The following is a 16,350-nucleotide window of genomic DNA, read 5'->3' on the forward strand; positions in this document are numbered from 1 at the left end:
GATTGAGTGTCATTCTTCAAAGCAAAAGGGTAATTTTAAAGGTGTATGTGAACTTTGCTTATTTCATTTTTACCTAATCATCGAAGCTCATTGACCCCCTTCTCCTCCCTCTGCAGCATGTTGTAGTCAGTTAGCTTGTCATGTGTTATGATGCTTTGCTTCCCATCTCACTTTCTTCTAGTATTTACCCAAATGGTGCTCGGGTGAAAATAAAACTCCTTTCACTGATTTCTTCCATAACATCACTGTCTCATCGTATCACCTTTCTACTAAATGTCATGCTTTTCACAAAACGTTGTAGGCTTTGCAGCTGTCTAGCAGTGCTGAAAAAGGCATGTGCTGACAATCCTTATTTAACAATAAACTAATTCTGCCACTGTTTGCTCCAGCTGCTGCTACTTCTGCTGCTGCTGCCGCTCCGTGCCTTCCCAACCCGTGTTGCAGTCCCCTGCAGAGCTTCCTGGTCGCTGAAGGAGCACCTCCCATCCTTCCAGCAGGACTGGATCAGAAAAGCAATTTTTGCCGAAATGCAAAAACTGGGAAGACGGAGCTGAGGCCCCATCCTCAGTTCTGGTGGCATCCACCTCAGCCCCCAACTGTCTTCAATCAGCCTCCGGCCTCTGCAGATGTCTTCTTCACCCGCCCTTTGTTTCTCTGGATGCCCCTAAAGATGTGGTCCGTTCCACTTGTCTGTGTCCAGCCGGCCTGTAGCAGCCACAGGCTGACGGCTGCCGGCCTGTACCAGACCGTCCGCAAGGTCTTGGACATAGACGGGTGGTATGACCTGGCCACAGAGTACTGGAGTGCAAAGGATGCAAGAAGAAGTATCCGGCTTGGTCAGAGGACATCCTAAGGCAGCTGGACCTGGGGCACCGCACCAAATTTCCTGCCGTCCTCACATACAGGTAAAGCACACTGATGATAACAGCAATGCATTTTAATGTGCTTGTGCTGTGTAACATGTAAAGGGCTAATTTCATGCTTCACTGGCATTAAAGTGAAGCATGCCATTGACACTGACCAGACACATGTGGCCTTCTGCAGATCGCCTGTGACATCCGCGTGGTGGTGCTGATGCGGGAGAGGACCCAAGGGAATAGTGTCACACAGCTGTATCACAAGCTGACGGAAGAGCACAGAGCAGCGTGGATGCGCGTTCTTTGGGAATATCTCACAGCTGTGAGCCCTTGCTGACTCGTCCGTCATCCAGCCGCCATTGTTCTCCAGCCCCCCCCCCTCTGCTGCTCTCCCCAAACCCAAGTGGCTGCTGTCCGTGTACGCCAGGGACGTGCTCTCGCGGCTGCCCGAGGTCAGGGCCAAAATTACATCTGTCTTTGGCTCTGTCCTCAAAATGGACTCCACCAAAAAGGTACAAAACAGTTTGAATGTAGTTTTAATTTACAGTTTTGGTTATCTGGCTTCATTTGCATTGTTGTTTTAATTTTTTAGGTCACCAAGAAGCTGGCCGGTGCCGCTGCCAACACCGCCGGCTGGTGCACCAATGTCAGCAATGAGCACGGCCAGGTCTTGGTGTCTGTCCTTACAGCCGCGGAGGGGCACGGCCTTTGGCCTATGGCAGCAGGCTTGGTGAGGCGCTACCGGGATGCGGGAGTGGCACCGCCCTCTGTGATGTACGTGGACCGGGACTGCTGCAGCCCGCACGCTCGGGGCCAGGCGCAGGTTGCAGCGATGTTCAGCGACTGGACAGAGCTGAAAGTGCGCCTGGACATCTGGCACTTCATGCGTCGGTTGCAGCAGGCGTCATCACGGAGGCTCACCGGCTCTACGGCACCTTCATGGCGCGGCTGTCCAGGTGAAGGTGGAACTGTGGCATATTTAGTCATTTTTAGCCGCATATTTAACATCACTGCCAACACAGCAGGTCTGGGCTTCATGTGTGCAAAGCTCCATGAAACGAGACAGAATATAATTAAATGCCGTTGAATAAAATAATGTCAGAAATGTAAAGTTGATTTCAGTTAACAGATGCAATTGATTACATTGGCAGAGCATGTTGTCAACTAACATCTAGAGTCAAACTATGAAGTAGCTTCAATCAAACCTAAAACTCTGCACATTCTTTTGTCGTTTATCTATTTTAGTGTTTAGTCAAAAGTGTTTAACTCAAACAGACACATTGTCAACATGAACCCTGTCCAGGTGCATCTTTGAGCTGGACCCGGAGGACGTCGCAGCTCTCCGGCTGGCCAAGCAGGGCGAGCTCCTGGCCAGAGGGGGGGGCCCGGTGTCCCAGAAGGCGCTTGACCGGCAGATCACCAGACGGGAGCTGGCGCTGCACTGCCGGAGAAGGACCCGGGGCGTGGAGGAGACGGCCAGGAGGATCAAGGCGCTCATTGATGAGCTGGACGGCGAGAGTGGGAAGGACACTCTGGGAGTGCCGCTGCTGGACCACGAGCGCATCCAGCAGATCTGGCTGGACCAGCGGCGACACATCACCTGCATTCAGGACCCAGAGGGCTTCCCCCTCTACCTGAAGACAGGCACCCTGAAGAAAGGTGGTGTGGAGCTCTGCTGCTACCGCTGCGCTCGTGGCTCCACCTCCCTGGAGTCCTTCCACCTCCACCTCAACCGCTTCATCCCAGGTAACTCATTAGCATTTTAATGTTTCTCTGCTTTTCTCCTGATCGTTTTAAGTAGAATACATTTCCTCTGACCTGCAGGGACCAGCGCCAGTGCCGCACACTTCCAGGCCTACCTACTGGAAGGCCTGATGCGCTGGAACCAGGACCGGATGGAGGAAGCGGTTGGGGGAGCCGCCCAGTTGAGGATTTACGGCAGCGTGGAGAGGGAGGCGCTGGACAGACTAAGCCGAAGATCCAGGCTCCATTGGATGAGCGCTACCCCCTCTGGAGCGTATACTGGTCAGAATGATCACCGTTGACTCAGAAGGGTTGTGCAAAACTCTCATAAGACAAGCAATTATTCAGCTGAATAGCAAAGTGCAACAGTTTATTTATTTATTTCGTTTTTTTATGTTCTCAGTTATGTTATAGTACAGATACAAAAGCAGCACATTTGATTTAAAATACCACATGTACTTTGTAAATAAAACCTAGACTTCTTTCACACTGAAAGAGTTAAATGTAACGTTTTTTATAAAAATTCTATGAAAAGGTTTTTTGGCACAAAGGGGAGTGATGCCTGCTTCAAGGTTTAACCAAGTCGTATCTGAAAGTTTCCTTCAGTGCAGTGAATTGCCTTTTCATTAACTTTATGCTTCTACTTTACTTTCTGCCACTGCTGACTTGCATGGATGAATACTTATTTTGTTCCAATTCCGGACTATGTTCTCTTGCAGGAGAACTCCTTGGGATGGAGTATCTGTACAGCCCGGTCGCTCCCTGACTGTCGTGGTCGACCAGGAAGAAGAGGATCGGTTGGGTGAGAGTATGGATGGGGAGGAGGTTGACGGACGGCTTCGAGGAGGAACCGGAGGACTGACGCTTCCGTCCTCTATGAGGCCCTCAACCCTGAGGACAGCAGCATCTCCCTGGCCTCGCCCTCCTCTTCCTCAGGGCCGAACACATCATCCATCCAAGGAGAGTCTCCGCCACGGCCCACCGCCCAGACGGATGCAGCGCCCGCTGCAGGGTCCTCTGGGTCCAGCGGTCCACTCCAGCTTCCCGTGAGTAGATTACTCATCAGCTGCTACTCTGTCTACCTGCAGATTGTTACTAATTGTACGTGGTTTAATGCTGACATTTTACCTGACATTTTGTATTTTAATCTTCTATGCAGGCTCCGGTTCTTGGCCCTGATGGCATCCCTGGCTGGGACAAGGTGCAGGACTTGGCTGAGTACCTGGTGTCCCTCCGTCAGGCGCTCTACCTGGAAGAGCAGCAGGTCACAGAGGTCATCCGCCTGTGGGCCGATCTTCCAGATGGAGACAAGAGGAGGCTCCATTACCAGCCAAGACACCAGCCCAAACTGGTCCATGGACGCTTCAAGGCTCCCAAGAATACCGGCGTCACACCTGGAGTGGAGAGTGTGAAGAGATGTCTGATTGGACATCCGGGGGGGCCTGCCCAGTGGCCCAGCACCAGTCGCGTGGTGGAGGCCATGTGCATCAAGCTGTGCTCGATGCATAAGTCCCAACCAAGAAGGCTGGTGTGAGGCTTCCTCGATGGACCAAAGTCCTGACAGACTATCACCACATCCGGGACCTGGTCCTCCACAGCCAGCCCCTCATGGAGGCCACATCTCTTCAGCTGTTTCTGTTAAATCAAAGGACCTTGACACAGTGGTAAGTATGTTTCTTTGTGGGTTTTTTTTTCTTTTTTTGTAACAGACATTTGAAAGAAAGGTCTGTTTCTTATGATGTTATGACGTTTTTGTAACTGCAGGTTTAATCGGAGGGAAAACAACCAGGAGCTGAGTATTTTGACCCAGGGCCTTGCTAGTGACGACCGCATCGCTGTGGCCGGCTCTGAGCTTCCTGCTCCACGGGAACCACTGAGCCAGACTCCAACAACTTCAGGGGCCAAATATGAGTTTGTCTTGCCCCAAACAGGCGGGTCAGGCTCCCAAGCTGCGGCCAGGCAGACAGCCAGCCAGTGCCACGGCGCTGCGGCCCATCTTACCGGCAGCTCCAGTGCCAGGACTCCAGATCACGCTAGGGGGTCAGCCGGGGTCAGCACTGACAGGTGCAGGTGATCCCCAGCAACTCCTGTCCTCACTCCACCTGTCCTTCTGGTGGGAATGCCAGTGGCTCCTCTGCCAGCTGCCCCTGTGCCCGCTCCACAAAGAGGAATCGGCGACGCAGGGCAGAGGAAGAGGCCGCCGGTGTGCAGAAAAGGAGATACACCAGGAAGGTGGCATTCAACATGTGTGGGACATGTGGCCATCCAAAGACAAAAGATTTGGCCACAGCCGTTTTGGCAGCGCCACATTCTGCCCGGGCAGCGCTGTGGGCAGTCTTTGGAGGCTGGCTGGCAGAGCAGCGCCAGCAAAGAACTCCACAACCTCCACAACCATCACAACCTCCACAACCTCCACAACCATCACAACCTCCACAACCTCCACAACCATCACAACCTCCACAACCGCCACAACCATCACAACCACCACAACCACCACAACCATCACAACCACCACAACCACCACAACCACCACAACCACCACAACCTCCACAACCCTACCCCCATAGGTGGATGTTCATTCTGTAAAAATGTAAATAAATCTTTTGTACTTTTATTTATACTTGTGTATTTTTTATTGTGATTTTTTTTCTCCAATTTATAGTACAAGATACTATTCATTATAAGTGGAAGTGTGTTCTTCTCTGAATAAAACCTGTTCACAGAATCACTTTGTTGTGCTGCTTTTACTTGTTTTGATCTGGAGTATGCAACGTTTACTGAACAGCAGGGGCTCAGGTAAGGTGCTGCTCATCGCTTGAACTTTGACTCCTGTGGGATTTCAGGCTAGTCTTTGAAAGGTCAAAGAGCAGCCTAACACAGTGCAGTTACACTGAGGTGTCAGAAAGCTTAAGTTCTCATAAGATCATTACGATGTAGGTACATATTGGACTGATTTTACTTAAATGTATTTTACACTCTGAACTTAATTTAACCTGATACATATTATAAACAATACAAAAAAAATAAATAAAAAGTATGTAAAGGTGAAACGAAAACAATAAAAAAAATCCACGACTTAAAATTCCGACGTAGATTCTGCGCTTCTGCGAGCGGTTTCACAAAGTGGCAGAGGACCGGCGCGACCCTCTGGGTCGCTGGTTCGCGACCGCCTTCGATACCTTGAGATAAACAATTTCAAATCTATGAACTACAATTACACGCTAAAATGCGAACCAAGTACACACCATTCACGAGTCTGTGAAAACTCGACCCTTTTGCGTCATTTTTGGTGAGGGGCGGGGCTCAAAGATCGGGCCCCTGCTTATGCAAAGCGAGCGCTACCACTTGAGCTAATTCCACGCTTAACAAGAAAAAAGTATCAGAAAACCTCAGGAGTGTAACTGGCGCCCAGTCCATTGTGTTATTATGGCACAAGGGACTCCACTCAGTACTCACAACAAGGACGAGGTGGCCGAGTGGTTAAGGCGATGGACTGCTAATCCATTGTGCTAAGCACGCATGGGTTCAAATCCCATCCTCGTCGGATGTATTACATTGGGAAGGCATGTGACCTCTGACACATGGAAGAAGAGTTTTCCGTGTTAGGGGTCTACTATGAAATAGTTTGATAAAGATCACTCAGGATGTTCAAGTTTCAAGGACACATTGCTTGTTATTTTAATTCCCTAGTCAACTGTTAAATTGACCAGTAAAGTGCAAAGAACACAAATTCCATAACATTCATTATGGCAACTGGGTTATGAGCATACAGTACTGAAGCACACGCCAGTACTTCACGAGATACTCAATCTTAGTTGATGGGAAAGATAACAGATAGAGTAGACCAGCTTGCAAAATGCGGGGATCAATCTCGCTACCTCTAGATACTCGATTTTAAGTAAAAGGACAAAGTGGCCGACATACGACGTTCTGCAGAAAAACAGGCCTCAATCCCGCTACCTCTTGCATGCTAAGCGAACGCTCTACCACTAGATTCCCCACATGCTTATAGAAAACAGATCAGAAGATCTCAAAAACTGCAGTAGGTTCAGTCAAAAGAACATGAAAGAAGTTCATTGTAAGCCCTTGAACTATTCTGCTGGAGATAGTGGTACTTGACAAAATACTCAAATGAAGTGAAAAGAGTAACTGCAGAGATCAAGACATTCTGGAGAATGCGGGTATCGATCCCGCTACCCTCACATGCTAAGCGAGCGCTCTACCACTTGAGCTAATTCCCCTTGCTCTTTCAAGAAAAAAGCTGGAAATTCTCCGGATTTTCAATACATTTCATTCAAGAAATTAAAAGAGCTTTTCATAAGGCCATATTACCATTCTGCTGGAGAGGGTGGTATTTGACAAGAGAATGTATTTAAGTGAGAAGTCTGATTAGCCAAAATAAGGAGTTTCTGGAGAATGCAGGCATCGATCCCGCTACCTCACATGCGCTGCAGCATCTCAATGTTAGAGCGGAGAAGGGCTTACTTTGAGCAAAGTAAGCCCAACGCCAGCCAATCGGTGCTGCTTCATGTCCGGGTGGGCCAATCACATCCCGAGCTGGGGCACTGTGGCTTACTTTTGACCAATCAGCTTCCACGATCTGGCGCAGTGACGACGACGAGCTAAGCGACAGGAGCTAGGATTTTTAATAAATAATTCTTTGAAATAGTTGGCGATCGGTAAGTTTAAATATGTTTTTCTTTGCAACAGCTCAGTGTATGAGATTCCGTGTTTATCTAGCCGAAGTTAGCATAACATGTTACTGCGGCGTGGAGAACGATAACGGGGCTTCGTGTGGGATTTTTTTCCACCCCCGCCAAAAAAAACAGAAACATATAAAAATTGCACATAATTCTGTAAGACGATTCCACCAATATGTGTTATTTCTGTCATCAATAAATATTTTTTTGTCCGCCTATAGCAACGCGTTGTTTTGCCGGGTCCTGCTGTCCACAGTGTGGGCAACATAACGGAGCTACAAATGATAATATCCTGCATTATTTTATAATAAATCATACTGCTATGTGGTATTGATTCAGAGTATGCCGAGTGAAAAAAGCGACATGAATCCAGTGTAATGATTGTGTTAATTACAATGATATTTATATTTAATTTTGAATACTTATTTATGCTTTTTCCCTGTCAGAAAATGCATTCATATCCAGTTCTCCGCAGAACTCCTCAGGGTCAGCTCCTTATGGGCCCAACTGAGGAGGCAAACCGGAGTGAAGGTGCTGTGGCAGGGAGGGCCTGCCGTAAGGAGGAGGTTCTGGCTGAGGCCAGTGCTTTTGTGAGGCAGAGTGGAGGGGATCCGACTGACCAGTTCTTGGTTCTGGCCCACTGCAAAATTCAGTTTGGGAAGTACCAGGGCCAGAGGTTCTGGATACTTGAAAACTCACTGGGCTATGCAGTCTATCTGGTCAGCAGCATGATGAGGGAAGAGGAGAAGGACAACCCGCTGTCGGCCAATAAACACCTGTTCCTCAAGTACACCTCCCAGATCAAGGAGGTGGGGGAAGCTGAGGAGGTGTTCCTGAGGAAGAAGGCCATGCTCCTGGAGGCCCAGAAGACTGGTGACTCTGGGTGTCTGATGGTGGAGTTCGGAGACTTTAAAGGCAGGTCCATGAAGGAAGTGTATGAGGACCCCAGCAGGGAGGCCCAGGCTTTCATCAGCTACCTGAAGAAGGCCAACGCCCGGCCGAACACCAACATGGCACTCTTCAAAGCCTACGTGCAGAAGAGACAAGCTCCGTCTCCTGCCCATCTGCAAACCGTCACTGCATCCTCCTCCTCCACGGCCACTTCTCCTCCTACTCCTCCTCCACCTGCTGCCAGTCAGAACAGGCCCCTGATGGCTGCCACTGTAAAGACCCTGTTGGCACATGGGAAGCATTTGTCTCCTTCACAGCTGGCACACAAAATACTTTCTCCATCCAAAACCTGTACGTACTAAATGATCCTCAAAACCATCCTTTTTAACCTCATGCAGTGTATGAGGTTAAAAAATATCTTTTTTAACAGCTGCAGTCCCTCGTCGCCCACCTCTGTCTGAGTCCGCTGCCCGGAGACGGCTCTTTACCCACGGTGAGTACCGGTCATGCACACAGTGTCAGGTCCTGGCTTGTTCTGGTGTTTGTTTGTAATTTTAGTTTTGATTTCTGTTCGACTTATTCTTTGATTAGACCAGTCTTGTTCTTGTTTTACTTTACTTCAGCCCTTCAGTATGTTGTTTTGTCCAGTTATTATTTGTTATTGTTAGATTAATAGTTCTTGTTTGTTTGTGTTCTTGCCCTCTGTGCCAATTTATCTCTCTCTCTCTCTTCTCAGCCTGCAACCTGCCAGACAATCTGCTCAGTAGTAGTAGTAGTTCTGCCATAGTTAGAACTATTGATTTCCATGAAACTTTCATCAGCTACTTGCAGCCTCTGTCTCTACATTTGGGTCCACTTTAAAATGAACAAATCAGGACACACAGATGTGTTGATGATGTGTGCTTAATTGTGTTTTATTTTACAGATGTAGCTGCTGCTGATGCTACTGATGCTGCTGATGCTCCTGATGCTGCTGATGCTCCTGATGCTGCTGGAGTTTTCTTTCAGGAGGAAGATGACCAGGAAATGGTCACTCTGGCCTCACAAGTTGAGGAGCAGCTTCCTCCAGGTATGTAAATGCCAAACAAGGTTTTACAATTATTGCTACTATATAACCATTCAATGACACAATCTTTTATTTCATTGTACAGATTGAGTGTCATTCTTCAAAGCAAAAGGGTAATTTAAAGGTGTATGTGAACTTTGCTTATTTCATTTTTACCCTAATCATCGAAGCTCATTGACCCCCCGTTCTCCTCCCTGCAGCATGTTGTAGTCAGTTAGCTTGTCATGTGTTATGATGCTTTGCTTCCCATCTCACTTTTCTTCTAGTATTTACCCAAATGGTGCTCGGGTGAAAATAAAACTCCTTTCACTGATTTCTTCCATAACATCACTGTCTCATCGTATCACCTTTCTACTAAATGTCATGCTTTTCACAAAACGTTGTAGGCTTTGCAGCTGTCTAGCAGTGCTGAAAAAGGCATGTGCTGACAATCCTTATTTAACAATAAACTAATTCTGCCACTGTTTGCTCCAGCTGCTGCTACTTCTGCTGCTGCTGCCGCTCCGTGCCTTCCCAACCCCGTGTTGCAGTCCCCTGCAGAGCTTCCTGGTCGCTGGAAGGAGCACCTCCCACCCTTCCAGCAGGACTGGATCAGGAAAGCAATTTTTGCCGAAATGCAAAAACTGGGAAGACGGAGCTGAGGCCCCATCCTCAGTTCTGGTGGCATCCACCTCAGCCCCCAACTGTCTTCAATCAGCCTCCGGCCTCTGCAGATGTCTTCTTCACCCGCCCTTTGTTTCTCTGGATGCCCCTAAAGATGTGGTCCGTTCCACTTGTCTGTGTCCAGCCGGCCTGTAGCAGCCACAGGCTGACGGCTGCCGGCCTGTACCAGACCGTCCGCAAGGTCTTGGACATAGACGAGTGGTATGACCTGGCCACAGAGTATCTGGAGTGCAAAGGATGCAAGAAGAAGTATCCGGCTTGGTCAGAGGACATCCTAAGGCAGCTGGACCTGGGGCACCGCACCAAATTTTCTGCCGTCCTCACATACAGGTAAAGCACACTGATGATAACAGCAATGCATTTTAATGTGCTTGTGCTGTGTAACATGTAAAGGGCTACTTTCATGCTTCACTGGCATTAAAGTGAAGCATGCCATTGACACTGACCAGACACATGTGGCCTTCTGCAGATACGCCTGTGACATCCGCGTGGTGGTGCTGATGCGGGAGAGGACCCAAGGGAATAGTGTCACACAGCTGTATCACAAGCTGACGGAAGAGCACAGCGCAGCGTGGATGCGCCGTTCTTTGGAATATCTCACAGCTTGTGAGCCCTTTGCTGACTCGTCCGTCATCCAGCCGCCATTGTTCTCCAGCCCCCGCCTCTGCTGCCTCTCCCCAAACCCAAGTGGCTGCTGTCCGTGTACGCCAGGGACGTGCTCTCGCGGCTGCCCGAGGTCAGGGCCAAAATTACATCTGTCTTTGGCTCTGTCCTCAAAATGGAACCACCAAAAAGGTACAAAACAGTTTGAATGTAGTTTTAATTTACAGTTTTGGTTATCTGGCTTCATTTGCATTGTTGTTTTAATTTTTTAGGTCACCAAGAAGCTGGCCGGTGCCGCTGCCAACACCGCCGGCTGGTGCACCAATGTCAGCAATGAGCACGGCCAGGTCTTGGTGTCTGTCCTTACAGCCGCGGAGGGGCACGGCCTTTGGCCTATGGCAGCAGGCTTGGTGAGGCGCTACCGGGAGGCGGGAGTGGCACCGCCCTCTGTGATGTACGTGGACCGGGACTGCTGCAGCCCGCACGCTCGGGGCCAGGCGCAGGTCGCAGCTATGTTCAGCGACTGGACAGAGCTGAAAGTGCGCCTGGACATCTGGCACTTCATGCGTCGGTTTGCAGCAGGCGTCATCACGGAGGCTCACCCGCTCTACGGCACCTTCATGGCGCGGCTGTCCAGGTGAAGGTGGAACTGTGGCATATTTAGTCATTTTTAGCCGCATATTTAACATCACTGCCAACACAGCAGGTCTGGGCTTCATGTGTGCAAAGCTCCATGAAACGAGACAGAATTAAATGCCGTTGAATAAAATAATGTCAGAAATGTAAAGTTGATTTCAGTTAACAGATGCAATTGATTACATTGGCAGAGCATGTTGTCAACTAACATCTAGAGTCAAACTATGAAGTAGCTTCAATCAAACCTAAAACTCTGCACATTCTTTTGTCGTTTATCTTTTAGTGTTTAGTCAAAAGTGTTTAACTCAAACAGACACATTGTCAACATGAACCCTGTCCAGGTGCATCTTTGAGCTGGACCCGGAGGACGTCGCAGCTCTCCGGCTGGCCAAGCAGGGCGAGCTCCTGGCCAGAGGGGCGGGCCCGGTGTCCCAGAAGGCGCTTGACCGGCAGATCACCAGACGGGAGCTGGCGCTGCACTGCCGGAGAAGGACCCGGGGCGTGGAGGAGACGGCCAGGAGGATCAAGGCGCTCATCGATGAGCTGGACGGCGAGAGTGGGAAGGACACTCTGGGAGTGCCGCTGCTGGACCACGAGCGCATCCAGCAGATCTGGCTGGACCAGCGGCGACACATCACCTGCATTCAGGACCCAGAGGGCTTCCCCCTCTACCTGAAGACAGGCACCCTGAAGAAAGGTGATGTGGAGCTCTGCTGCTACCGCTGCGCTCGTGGCTCCACCTCCCTGGAGTCCTTCCACCTCCACCTCAACCGCTTCATCCCAGGTAACTCATTAGCATTTTAATGTTTCTCTGCTTTTCTCCTGATCGTTTTAAGTAGAATACATTTCCTCTGACCTGCAGGGACCAGCGCCAGTGCCGCACACTTCCAGGCCTACCTACTTGAAGGCCTGATGCGCTGGAACCAGGAGGCGCTGGACAGACTAAGCCGGAAGATCCTCAAGGCTCCATTGGATAAGCGCTACCAGCCTCCTGGAGCGTATACTGGTCAGAATGATCACCGTTGACTCAGAAGGGTTGTGCAAAACTCTCACAAGACAAGCAATTATTCAGCTGAATAGCAAAGTGCAACAGTTTATTTATTTATTTGGTTTTTTATGTTCTCAGTTATGTTATAGTACAGATACAAAAGCAGCACATTTGATTTAAAATACCACTTTTTAAATGTACTTTGTAAATAAAACCTAGACTTCTTGCACACTGAAAGAGTTAAATGTAACGTTTTTTATAAAAATTTTATGAAAAGGTTTTTTGGCACAAAGGGGAGTGATGCCTGCTTCAAGGTTTAACCAAGTCGTATCTGAAAGTTTCCTTCAGTGCAGTGAATTGCCTTTTCATTAACTTTATGCTTCTACTTTACTTTTCTGCCTGCTGACTTGCATGGATGAATACTTATTTTGTTCCAATTCCGGACTATGTTCTCTTGCAGGAGAACTCCTTGGGATGGAGTATCTGTACAGCCAGTCCGGTCGCTCCCTGACTGTCGTGGTCGACCAGGAAGAAGAGGATCGGTTGGTGGAGAGTATGGAGGATGGGGAGGAGGCTGACGACGGCTTCGTAGAGGAGGAACCGGAGGACCTGACGCTTCCCGTCCTCTATGAGGCCCTCAACCCTGAGGACAGCAGCATCTCCCTGGCCTCGCTCTCCTCTTCCTCAGGGCCGAACACATCATCCATCCAAGGAGAGTCTCCGCCACGGCCCACCGCCCAGACGGATGCAGCGCCCGCTCCTGCAGGGTCCTCTGGGTCCAGCGGTCCACTCCAGCTTCCCGTGAGTAGATTACTCATCAGCTGCTACTCTGTCTACCTGCAGATTGTTACTAATATTGTACGTGGTTTAATGCTGACATTTTACCTGACATTTTGTATTTTAATTCTTCTATGCAGGCTCCGGTTCTTGGCCCTGATGGCATCCCTGGCTGGGACAAGGTGCAGGACTTGGCTGAGTACCTGGTGTCCCTCCGTCAGGCGCTCTACCTGGAAGAGCAGCAGGTCACAGAGGTCATCCGTCTGTGGGCCGATCTTCCAGATGGAGACAAGAGGAGGCTCCATTACCAGCCAAGACACCAGCCCAAACTGGTCCATGGACGCTTCAAGGCTCCCAAGAATACCGGCGTCACACCTGGAGTGGAGAGTGTGAAGAGATGTCTGATTGGACATCCGGGGGGGCCTGCCCAGTGGCCCAGCACCAGTCGCGTGGTGGAGGCCATGTGCATCAAGCTGTGCTCGATGCATAAGTCCCCAACCAAGAAGGCTGGTGTGAGGCTTCCTCGATGGACCAAAGTCCTGACAGACTATCACCACATCCGGGACCTGGTCCTCCACAGCCAGCCCCTCATGGAGGCCATATCTCTTCAGCTGTTTCTGTTAAATCAAAGGACCTTGACACAGTGGTAAGTATGTTTCTTTGTGGGGTTTTTTTCTTTTTTTGTAAACAGACATTTGAAAGAAAGGTCTGTTTCTTATGATGCTATGACGTTTTTGTAACTGCAGGTTTAATCGGATGGAAAACAACCAGGAGCTGAGTATTTTGACCCAGGGCCTTGCTAGTGACGACCGCATCGCTGTGGCCGGCTCTCAGCTTCCTGCTCCACGGGAACCACTGAGCCAGACTCCAACAACTTCAGGGGCCAAATATGAGTTTGTCTTGCCCCCAAACAGGGCGGGTCAGGCTCCCAAGCTGCGGCCAGGCAGACACCCAGCCAGTGCCACGGCGCTGCGGCCCATCTTACCGGCAGCTCCAGTGCCAGGACTCCAGATCACGCTAGGGGGTCAGCCGGGGTCAGCACTGACAGGTGCAGGTGATCCCCCAGCAACTCCTGTCCTCACTCCACCTGTCCTTCTGGTGGGAATGCCAGTGGCTCCTCTGCCAGCTGCCCTGTGCCCCGCTCCACAAAGAGGAATCGGCGACGCAGGGCAGAGGAAGAGGCCGCCGGTGTGCAGAAAAGGAGATACACCAGGAAGGTGGCATTCAACATGTGTGGGACATGTGGCCATCCAAAGACAAAAGATTTTGGCCACAGCCGGGCAGCGCTGGTGGGCAGTCTTTGGAGGCCTGGCTGGCAGAGCAGCGCCAGCAAAGGCCTCCACAACCATCACAACCACCACAACCATCACAACCATCACAACCGCCACAACCATCACAACCATCACAACCATCACAACCTCCACAACCTCCACAACCACCACAACCTCCACAACCATCACAACCACCACAACCACCACAACCACCACAACCATCACAACCTCCACAACCCCTACCCCCATAGGTGGATGTTCATTCTGTAAAAATGTAAATAAATCTTTTGTACTTTTTATTTATACTTGTGTATTTTTTATTGTGATTTTTTTCTCCAATTTATAGTACAAGATACTATTCATTATAAGTGGAAGTGTGTTCTTCTCTGAATAAAACCTGTTCACAGAATCACTTTGTTGTGCTGCTTTTACTTGTTTTGATCTGGAGTATGCAACGTTTACTGAACAGCAGGGGCTCAGGTAAGGTGCTGCTCATCACTTGAACTTTGACTCCTGTGGGATTTCAGGCTAGTCTTTGAAAGGTCAAAGAGCAGCCTAACACAGTGCAGTTACACTGAGGTGTCAGAAAGCTTAAGTTCTCATAAGATCATATTACGATGTAGGTACATATTGTGACTGATTTTACTTAAATATGTATTTTACACTCTGAACTTAATTTAACCTGATACATATTATAAACAATACAAAAAATAAAAAAATAAAAAGTATGTAAAGGTGAAACGAAACAAAAAAAAATCCACGACTCAAAATTCCGACGTAGATTCTGCGCTTCTGCGAGCGGTTTCACAAAGTGGCAGAGGACCGGCGCGACCCTCTGGGTCGCTGGTTCGCGACCCGCCTTCGATGCCTTGAGATAAACAATTTCAAATCTATGAACTACAATTACACGCTAAAATGCGAACCAAGTACACACCATTCACGAGTCTGTGAAAACTCGACCCCTTTTGCGTCATTTTTGCGTGAGGGGCGGGGCTCAAAGATCGGGCCCCTGCTTATGCTAAGCGAGCGCTCTACCACTTGAGCTAATTCCCCACACTCTAAGAAGAAAAAGTATCAGAAAACCTCAGGAGTGTAACTGGCGCCCAGTATATTGGGTTATTATGGCACAAGGGACCTCCACTCAGTACTCACAACAAGGACGAGGTGGCCGAGTGGTTAAGGCGATGGACTGCTAATCCATTGTGCTAAGCACGCATGGGTTCAAATCCCATCCTCGTCGGATGTATTACATTGGGAAGGCATGTGACCTCTGACACATGGAAGAAGAGTTTTCTGTGTTAGGGGTCTACTATGAATGGTTTGATAAAGATCACTCAGGATGTTCAAGTTTCATCAAGGATACATTGCTTGTTATTCTAATTCCCTAGTCAACTGTTAAATTGACCAGTAAAGTGCAAAGAACACAAATTCCATAACATTCATTATGGCAACTGGGTTATGAGCATACAGTACTGAAGCACACGCCAGTACTTCACGAGATACTCAATCTTCATTGATGGGAAAGATAACAGATATAGTAGACCAGCTTGCAAAATGCAGGGATCAATCTCGCTACCTCTAGATACTCGATTTTAAGTAAAAGGACAAAGTGGCCGACATACGGAAGTTCTGCAGAAAACAGGCCTCAATCCCGCTACCTCTTGCATGCTAAGCGAACGCTCTACCACTAGATTCCCCACATGCTTATAAGAAAACAGATCAGAAGATCTCAAAAACTGCAGTAGGTTTCAGTCAAAAGAACATGAAAAGAGTTCATTGTAAACCCTTGAACTATTCTGCTGGAGATGGTGGTATTTGACAAGAGAATCTATTTTAAGTGAGAAGTCTGATTAGCCCAGATAAGGAGTTTCTGGTTAATGCAGGCATCGATCCCGCTACCTCTTCCCCTGAACCTAATTTCTAACACATTAAAAGAAGGAACAGAAGACCTCAGGATTTCCAGATGTTTCATTCAAAAGAACTTCATTCGGGTTTTATTAAAGGTTCTGGAGGATCCTCCAATTTAAGATTCCAGAGGCACCAGCAATTTCAAATAACTTTATGCTGATTTTTTTGGCATTTTATCCTCGGTCTTCTCCTGATTCTCCTCCCAGTGGAACTTGACTGGAATTTCCATCCATCCATTTTCTGAGCA

At 48.9% G+C, this 16,350-nt stretch overlaps 2 non-coding genes across 2 annotated transcripts; both read left to right on the top strand.

The window, feature by feature from the left end:
- The first annotated feature begins 6,062 nt into the window (after nt 1-6,062).
- trnas-gcu (transfer RNA serine (anticodon GCU)) lies at nt 6,063-6,144 on the top strand. Its single transcript has one exon. It is a non-coding gene; the product is annotated as a tRNA-Ser (tRNA).
- Nucleotides 6,145-15,353: 9,209 nt separating this feature from the next.
- trnas-gcu (transfer RNA serine (anticodon GCU)) lies at nt 15,354-15,435 on the top strand. Its single transcript has one exon. It is a non-coding gene; the product is annotated as a tRNA-Ser (tRNA).
- The last annotated feature ends 915 nt before the right edge of the window (nt 15,436-16,350 follow it).

Source organism: Poeciliopsis prolifica, unplaced genomic scaffold, assembly GCF_027474105.1.
Source record: "Poeciliopsis prolifica strain line A6 unplaced genomic scaffold, Auburn_PproV2 SCAFFOLD009, whole genome shotgun sequence".
NCBI lineage: Eukaryota > Metazoa > Chordata > Actinopteri > Cyprinodontiformes > Poeciliidae > Poeciliopsis > Poeciliopsis prolifica.